Source organism: Periplaneta americana, chromosome 5, assembly GCF_040183065.1.
Source record: "Periplaneta americana isolate PAMFEO1 chromosome 5, P.americana_PAMFEO1_priV1, whole genome shotgun sequence".
In the NCBI taxonomy this organism is placed as follows: domain Eukaryota; kingdom Metazoa; phylum Arthropoda; class Insecta; order Blattodea; family Blattidae; genus Periplaneta; species Periplaneta americana.
Genome location: NC_091121.1, coordinates 82,688,736 through 82,698,625, shown reverse-complemented (window position 1 = coordinate 82,698,625; position 9,890 = coordinate 82,688,736).

The window sequence follows — 9,890 nt, the reverse complement described above, 5'->3', positions numbered from 1 at the left end:
AAAACTTGAAGGACAAGAAGAAGAAGAAAAGCATTTTGAGTATTTGAAATACAAAATACATCAATTTTATGTATTTAAATACAAAATATTTTCGAAAATCCTTACGAATTACAAAATACAAAATACAAATGTATTTCAAATACATGTATTTCAAATACTGCCCAACCCTGGGTGTACCCATACTTAAATGTAACGCTCGAAGACCACCGAACAAGACAAACAGTTTTCCTGGAACTCTGCTAGAAGTCTAGTTTAAATAAAAGCACCACCAGTTCCTTCTGCACTGAACAGCTTGATATAACCACCACGACATGGCTCGTTCTCAGGTTGCGAATAGAGGAGACGGCCTCCAGATACGGAGAGTAGCTGCGAATATATTGAATAAGCAGTCGCGGACAGCCGATAAGAAGTGGTACTTCAGCTTTGGAGTTGGGCGAAGGGCTAACAACCCAACACTGTAAAAAAATGCTTGTTACGAAACCCCAACATAAAAAAAGCTGAGACGTAGCTGGGAGGGTAATATTAAAATGGATTCGAGGGAGTTGGGATATGATGCTATGGATTGAATTAATCTTGCTCAGGATAGAGACCGATGGAGGACTTACATGGGGAGCGGCAATGAACCCCAGGGTTTTCTAAAAGCGATTTGTAAGTAAGTAAGTAAGTAAGTAAGTAAGTAAGTAAGTAAGTAAGTAAGTAATTAAGTAAGTAAGTAAGTGTTGATATAAGAAGAGTAACTCAAAAGTAAAATCTTGTGTAATAGACTAAGTTTAGCTAGAACTAATAGAGAAGTATTATTTTAATACGAGATCTGTGATATAGTGTCGCGGAACTAAGAGGATCCGAGTGCGCGCAAGAAGCGGCATAAGTAGCAACGATTTTCAAGTTAATAGATATTTTAATCCAATGAAAAAGAAGTTCGCATTAAATCCAAACAACAGACGTGTTTATGTTTTATATATAGAAAATAAGAAATGATGGGCTATAGTAAAACGTCAAATGTGTTTCTTTAATATTATTGTAAATTATCACTTTGTACTTCCTTATCGCTACTAACCGCATGAACCGCATTCCTGGCACTATTTCAAAGCCGAGACGCAGCCAGTATGTGCTGAACAAGACAAATAGTGATTAGCCGAACGTGATGCAATGAGATGTGTCAACCAAGTTGGTCTATAAATTGACTATCATTTACAGCAAGAATGTTTCATATAATTACAAACACGTGATTGTGTTTCGCAATAACTTTAGTGGTATGTACAGTATGTAGAAATAAAAATTACGAAAAGTTAATTTGACCTACCTTTATTTCAAATAAAATATTATTTTCCTATAATTAGTATTCAAATGGAAATATAAAAATTGTAGATTTATCCTTCGAAGAGGTAGAAAAATTCAAATGTCTTGGAGCAACAGTAACAAATATTAATAACACTCGGGAGGAAATTAAACGCAGAATAAGTATGGAAAATGCGAGTTATTAATCGGTTGAGAAGTTTTTGTCATCTAGTCTGCTGTCAAAAAATCTGGAAGTTAGAATTTATAAAACAGTTATATTACCGGTTGTTCTGTATGGTTGGGAAACTTGTACTTTCATTTTGAGAGAGGAACAGAGATTAAGAGTATCTGAGAATAAGTTTCTTAGGAAAATATTTGGTTCTACGAGGCATAAAGCTACAGGAGAATGGAGAAAGTTACACAACGCAGAACTGCATGCATTGTATTCTCCATCTGACATAATTAGGAACATTAAATCCAGACGTTTCAGATGGGCAGGACATGTAGCACGTATGGGCGAATCCAGAAATGCATATAGAGTGTTAGTCGGGAGACGGGATGGAAATAGACCGTTGGAGAGGCCGAGACGTGAATGGGAGGATAATATTAAAATGTATTTGAGGGAGGTGGGATATGATGATAGAGACTGGATTAATCTTGTTCAGGATAGGGACCGATGGCGGGCTTATGTGAGGGTGGCAATAAACCTTCGGGTTCCTTAAAAGCCATTTGTAAGTAAGTAAATAAATTAGTATTCACGATGTAGTGTTAGAATAAATTGTGAACTATGTGTTTGTGACTAAATATTCTTAATAACTATTTAAATGTAAAAACTGGAAAAATATATGATATTATAAAATAGAACTAGGTTTAAAAACTTTAGAAAGTGACGTCCAGAACTTTAAACTTCTTCAGGGACGTCTATAAATGTACAAGAACAGATTTACTTAAGGATAAAGTTCTTGCATTGTGCAGTTATGGTGGATAATCCATAAACAAATACTAAATTATTACGTGTGTATATACTATTTGAACTATACTCTGCCCCAGCGAAAGAATAAAGTGATTGAAGAAATAGGACAATTACAAACCGAAATGTATCAATTCGCCGGTACTAAATATTCCTGACATAAATTTTTTACAATGTCAATAAATCTGTTTATATAGCAACAAACAAATGAAAATGTGTTTATTTATGTATTTTATATATTTTTATTTAAAACGATCTATAAAAACAATAAAAATTAAATAGAAACAGTCCACACCTGTGGAGTAACGGTTAGCGCGTCTGGCCGTGAAACCAGGTGGCCCGGGTTCGATTCCCGGTCGGGGCAAGTTACCTGGTTGAGGTTTTTTCCGGGGTTTTCCCTCAACCCAATATGAGCAAATGCTGGGTAACTTTCGGTGCTGGACCCCGGACTCATTTCACCGGCATTATCACCTTCATCTAATTCAGACGATAAATAACCTAAGATGTTGATAAAGCGTCGTAAAATAACATACTAAAATATAAACATTTCGCTAGATTATTATATGGGAGAAAATGTGTAAAGCGTCCAATAACCAATCAGTGATCTCAAGACCACGCGCATATGTTTACATCACTTAGCCTATTCTTTCATTGGTCAGACTTGAGGTATTAATAAATGGTGGTTAAACCTTCTGCTATCAAGGGAGGTAATAGGATTACCCCACTGATGATTTTTGAGTATTGTTTCCAGTTTTGTCCATATTTATATTTTAAATTTCTTGTATTTATCTGTTATACGAGTATGTCTACTAACATTTTGAAATAAGAATAACATAAATAATTCATCTACTTTAGGAAGTAATAATCGCTTTATTCATGTAGGGTGATCTTGTTACTCCCCTCAGTGTCATGAAAAATCCAGGATATTAAATTCAATCTGTTGCTTGATTTTCTTCATTTATGAGTTTGTCTGGTTCCAAATTATTTTCTTTGGTGTTATTTATGTCATTATTCATATTGTTATTTATATTATCATTATCTTTGATTTTCAAATTTTTTTATTCCTGTGTGTTATGGTTATTCTAAAAGCGATTTTGTTAGAAATAATTATTAGTGGACCCTTTTTCTAAGATGACCATTGTAATATAGGTGGTGTTTGAATATTTGAATTTTGTTTTATTGGTTTTACATTTTATTTATTTATTTTTAGAAGTTTTGTGCAAGAAAATATCGCCGTCCGTATAGAACAGGGATGCAAAACTATACTACAATTGAAGCACACGTCATAAGCTGGAACACGTAACTCACTCCTTCCCTTCAACCCTCGCGTCATTGTGCGGTAAGGGGAGAAGAAAAGAGAGAACATGTGTTTGTCAAACGTCACACAAACGTCACTGAAGGCTCCGGCCTTGTGCAAGGTGGAACGAACTCTTTCCTCATGCTTCCACCCATCTCTTCCCCAGTTCTGGAACCCTGGTATAGAAAGATTGCTCCTTTCAACCCAACCATGATGAAATTTATAAAATAATTGAAAAAAGCTCGTAATGTAGAAGATTTGTCCCAGATTGAAAGTTCTAAGGTTTCCCACGAATCTATTCACAATTCTCAATACCGCTTAAATGTACTCTACAGATTCGCATAAGTTAGCATCATATTCTAACAATTGGCAGAATGTACTGCATTAGCAATTACATCCGACTGCTTAAAAACGAAAAGATTGTTCAAGATTTAAAGTCAAATGATTGCTCATGGTGTTTTGAATTATCATACACAATGTTTAATTTTACTGAAGCCAATGGTGATTACTTTTGGAATGTGCTGTTTTCGGATGAAGCTAATTTTTGCGTACCTAGCCATACCCCACACCAGCAGACATAACATTCGAATATTGGGCACAGAAAATACCGTACTCACAGTATTCGTGAGCATATGCGAGATGTTCCGGCGTTATATGTTTAGTACATTCATTAATTCAGACATAGATTTCTGCCCAAGGTCTTTCACTGCAAACCCAGCACCCTCCAATCTTTCTATTTCCCGCCATCCTCTCAGTCTTCGCATGTGATCAATATATTTTAATGTTGTCTATCATCTGATATTTTCTACTGCATCCAACTTTTCTTCGTTCACCATTCCTTTCAGTGCATCTTTCAGCAGACAGTTTCTCCTCAGCCAGTAATCCAGCCAATACCGTTTTCTCTTCCTGATCAGTTTCAGCGTTATTCTTTCTTCGTCCACTCTTTCTAGTACATCTTCGTTTCTTATTCTGTCTGTCCATTTCACACGCTCCATTCTTCTCCATATCCACATTTCAATTAATGCTTCTAGTCGTTTGTCTTCACTTAGTTGTAATGTCCATGTTTCTTCCTCATACAACGTCACACTCCACAGAAAGCACTTCACTGGTATCTTCCTTGGTTCTTTTTCCATAAGTCTGCAGAAGATCTCCCTTTTACTATTAAAAGCTTCCTTTGCCATTGCTATCCTCCGTTTGATTTCCTGGCAGCAGCTATATATTTGGTACGGACTCATGTATAATAATTTCTTAAGAACTTTCATATTTTGGAAAGAAGACCATAAAATCAGAGACTTATCTTGACATGCTCCAATTAGGCTTATGTATCTGCTGCTTCAAGTGGAACTGAAGCCATCGTTAATTTTTCAGAAAGATATTGCTCGCCTTCATAGGAACCTGTTTGTTAGAGTTTATTGATAATAAACTTTCTGGTTGATGGATGGGACGTGATGGACCGATCCTCCGGCCCCCACGTTCACCAAACATCACACTCGTAGATATCTTCATCTGGATATAGGCCTATGTTAAAAATTCCTATTAAGAGCATTGCAATTGAGCCAGGTAATAATTACTTAGGAAACCGCATTATTCTCTCTTATTTAATTATTAAGTAGGAACAGGACTTTGTGGGCATTCCGTATTATCAGTTTAAAATATTACGCTTATTCCCACCAAACCGTTCATTAAGAAATTCTGTGCACTGCAGACATGTGAAGAGAGATGTACTTAACACCAGATCCATACCACGAATAGTGACACTCATATTTCGTGTTTACTATGCTCAAACATGTATTTCATTGTGCGGCTACAAACCCGCAACCTTCACATAAAGCAGTAAAGACGTCATTTTTCGTTAATGACTTCAATAACAAATGCGTGATGTCACTGCAAGAAAGTGATGTCGAGTCTAGAATCAATAACATTGTCATCACATGCCACTTTGTTTCACAACGATTTGAAAAAAACTTCAATAAAGATGGAATTACAGGTTGGCTGAATGAACAATTCACGAAACCACAGTGGTTCTAAGTGATCACCTTGGAACCGAAGTTGTTAGGTGCAAACCAGTTGAAGAACAATGCATTTTGGAGGACATTAAGGTATATCCTACATCGACCCTAGAAATGTTAGATTTCTTCAAAATTTTGGTAAATAATGTTTTTGCCTTATCTAAAAGGTCACTCCTTCTAGATTTGAAAAATATGTAACTTGTATCCATTATCTTAATAATAATTGAAGCGGTGAGATCAATGACCATTCCAGTCCATTTACACAAATTTCGATAAAAATGCAAAAAACATTTTTTTCTTTCTTACCTAATTATTATTTTTAGCACGTAGTATTTCTGGTTCTTTTAGAGATCAAGACAGAGTACTATACCAACTTTTAAAGTCGTAACACTTGTGGAAATATCCAAAATTTAATTTCAAATTTGCAAAAAAATGAATGGCCAAAAGTGAACTTGAATGATTATTGATCTCAATGCTTCAATTTCATAATTATTTGGAGATTTATAGGTTAAGTGCATTGAACTTTCTATACCTTACGCCATCTTCAGTATATGCTTTTTCCTATTTCACATTTTCCAATATTTATTATAATTCCGACGGACAAAAAGTAGACTTACAACTGGGCAAAAGACTTCATTGAGGAACCAAATTAAAGCTTAAACATGTGGCTATGTTGTAAATTAAAATTATTATTTTCAATCGATTACAATTATTTTATCCCAAAAATATACAGATATACATATAGGCCTGTGGCTTTTGAAAAGTGTTGAAATATCTTTTGAATGGTTAAAGATAAATAAATAAATTTAATTTGTAACTTTCTCCATACGTAGAGGATCATTTTTGCGAAAGAAGTTTTACCCTAGGCCAATTTCTAATGGATTAGGTCAGTCCAAAATTTAATTTTATTAAAAAAAAACTTTTCTTTGGGCCCAAAATTCGACTTTCAAGTTTGTATATAAATTGTTTAGATTACTCCCAAGTATCATGTCACGTAATTAAAGAAGCATTAAGGAAGAAATGTGGATTTTTATCCTAAGAGTCGATGTATACTTTAAAATCCGTGGCATGATTCCTCCGGGAAGGAAGTGAAGCTTTCTGTCTAGTAATAAAAACAGTAAATACTGAATATTAATCAGTTAGACAATTGCACAAGATGGCTATAACACAATAAAGCAATTACATAGGTTAAGAAGTTTGAACATAAAATAGACATATAAGAATGATCAAAATAAGAATTCTGGCTGAACAAAACCATTTTATCAAGCGAAGGAAGATCGCTATATTAAGACAGTAACAAAATATAGAACTTAGAAATGAAGACGAAACAAGAACCCGAAAAGGATAAGGTAACTTAACATACCGATGCATTTCCGGCTGACGAGCCGGAAGGGACAGCTAGAAGTCTACATTCGAAGTAGACAGCAAAAAAGAGACTGCGAAGGGTAGTATAACCAACAAGCAAGAAACCTCGGTTGCATGGAATTGCTTGGACTAAGTGGAACGATGATTAGGAAGGGGAGGACACCTAGTGTTGTATAGCATGGTTCTGTTCCAGGTCTATCTTAAAGTGTAAGGGTGCTATTCATAGACATTTTGCAGCACGCGCTACGAGCGTGCTAAACTAGCCCCGGCTATCCACTGGTTACTTGTACAGAATTCAAATTATATCCTATCGCTAACACTGGTTTATGTATACGAAAAACGCTGATCACCCACCGGAAACCCGCGCTAAGAATGTCTATGAATACTGCCCTAAAAGTCCTACTTCTCTGTCATGCCTTTCGTTATTAGTTAGTGGGTGTGGAACAAAAACGTCATGCGCTACTCGAGAACGAAAGCGCTATGTTTTGAATGTTGTCTGGCTATACTGAGACTAGAATCCAAGACTTAGTTCTGTCCTTTATAGGTGAGGATTCTAACCAGATATAACGATAATGGAGCAATGGTGAAAGTAAAACAGAGAAAACCACGACACTCAGAGAAAATATGTATAATAGGCATGCTACTTCAAGCATATCTCGAAAATTGAGGTGTGCCCCTTTGTTGAAGAGCAGTTACCTAATTCACTAAAGAAAACTTAGCGCAGAGTTCTGTTCTCTGCCCTTGAGGGTATCCACTAAAATGTGTGTACAAGTCCTGTGTTAATTCGAAGAACAAACAGTGTGGCGTGACCAGCTCGTTGCTAGAATCGCATCCTGGACCTCACAACCAGGATGCTATCATAAGCAAATAATAATTATAACGAAACGAGAGGTGAAACAGCAATTTTCGGCCCATCCTACATTCCCTAAGTTATGGACTATATTATATCGGCCAATTATTACTCTTGGGCAGGAAATTAAAAAAAAAATAAAGCTATTTAGTGAAGATGGCGGTTAATATCGAAAGACTCCGGTGAAGCCACTGTCGTAGCTGAGGCGTCTGATGCGTTTGCCTACTGATCCGGGGCTGCGCTCGGGCATGGGTTCGATTCTCCCTTGGGTTAATTCAGAGGTTTTCCATAACTGTAAACGAATCCTCGGTCTCATACCGTCAAATGTCATCTGGCTATCACAAATTCCATCGACGCTATAATTTTAAACTATTATAGTAGTTAATACAGTGTCCTTAAATAACCGACTAAAATACTTGGCAAATCCTTGTCTGATAACGGTTATTTTAAAACATAAACATGCACAGAGACAGACAGACATATACGTCTCGCAGTCTGTTTGTCCAATATAAATATCCATCAAAACGTCCGCCTTGTCCATCACAAATGCAACTCTGCAAATACAGGGTCCTCGGTCATTGTAAGCCAGATTCCTATCAACTGAACTGCCAAGGATTCTTCACCATCATCATACACATCATGGTGGATCTATCGATCAGTTTGAATCTCACCGTTCATTGCCCATCCGTAAGAAATGATCATGTCAGCTTTCATTCTTCTCAGTTTTCCGTGTGAATTGAATATTAAGCAGTATCGTTTTTCTATGGAGGGTTACCAGCACACCGCAAAACTTTTGACCAAGGTTTTTTGTCAGGGTATTTTTTTTTTCAATGATTCGAATGACAAGTCGTTTATAATTCATAAAATTACCATTATCTTCGTTATCACCATCATCATAATGTTCTTTCTCGTCATCAACTTATCATTTTGTGTAAAAATAATTTGGGATTATCAACGGTACTTTGCGGTTTACTTTCACCAATTTTTGGAACATTTTACAACTTCCATCTTCACTGGTATAAGAAAATGAATACATCTGGATGTACAAATGTTCTTAAGTCTCAATTTGAAACTTACTTATAACAGAATATAATGGAGCAACTGCGCTATAGCCTATTCGAAACCACGTTCAGAAAGAGGATGATCTCTTTAAAGTTCCACCTTATTTTTTAACAATGAGTATCAATACTCCACAATGGATCTCCTACCCGGGCTGCGGATGTAGGGTGTAAACAATTTGAATGGCGACAAGAATAACTGGTGTAGAATATCACTTGTTTTTCATGAAGATCGGACGGAGCATTCCCTTTGTGAGGAAAGCACACATTTTACTAATGAAAAATAGCATACACATTGCAAAATTATCTTTGGAAGGGTACAGTAGCGGCAAAAGAAACTGGACCGACCCTTGTAGCTGATTTCAGAGTGAGAGATTTAAATTTTGCTAGTCACAAAACACATCCATCTTGTATAATTAATTGTAACAATGAAATTTATTGCGTTTGTTTGATTTTTACCGTCTTTTGCTTCCTTCAGTGTCTCAAACTTACAGACGAAAAAACTTTGAGAGTTTTATTTTCATCTGGCATTAATATTACATTTCAACCTCTATTCGGCAAAGATAACTGCGTATTTTTACATTAAATAGCAGTACATACCTCAGGATTCACTATCCATATTGAAATTACCACAGTTTGATATAATACACAGCACAGGATTCTTTTGTATCAGCTAAAGGGGTCGGTCCGGTTTTTTTGCCACTACTGTACATAAGTATTTGTATAGTAAGGTGGAGAAACAATCTATCTTGTGAACTGAATGCCGCACGACCTACTTGTGAAAGAAGAACATTAGAGTCGGATTAAATTTTACTGGACACTGGAACCCCAATATTGTAATTGAGGGGTTGGGTGCAAGAAAGGCACTTCTCTCAAATGCAGTTTTGAGAAAATTGATGTTGAAAATCAAACCGTAATAATGTTACCCATGCGCGCCTTTATATTTTGGGTACTCCTGACCTTTATGATCACAATATTGAACTACAACTTGGTGATCATATGCATAACAGATCAGAGAACACATAAAGCGTTTTACTCAAAAAGGGCACATCCTCTAAAATGC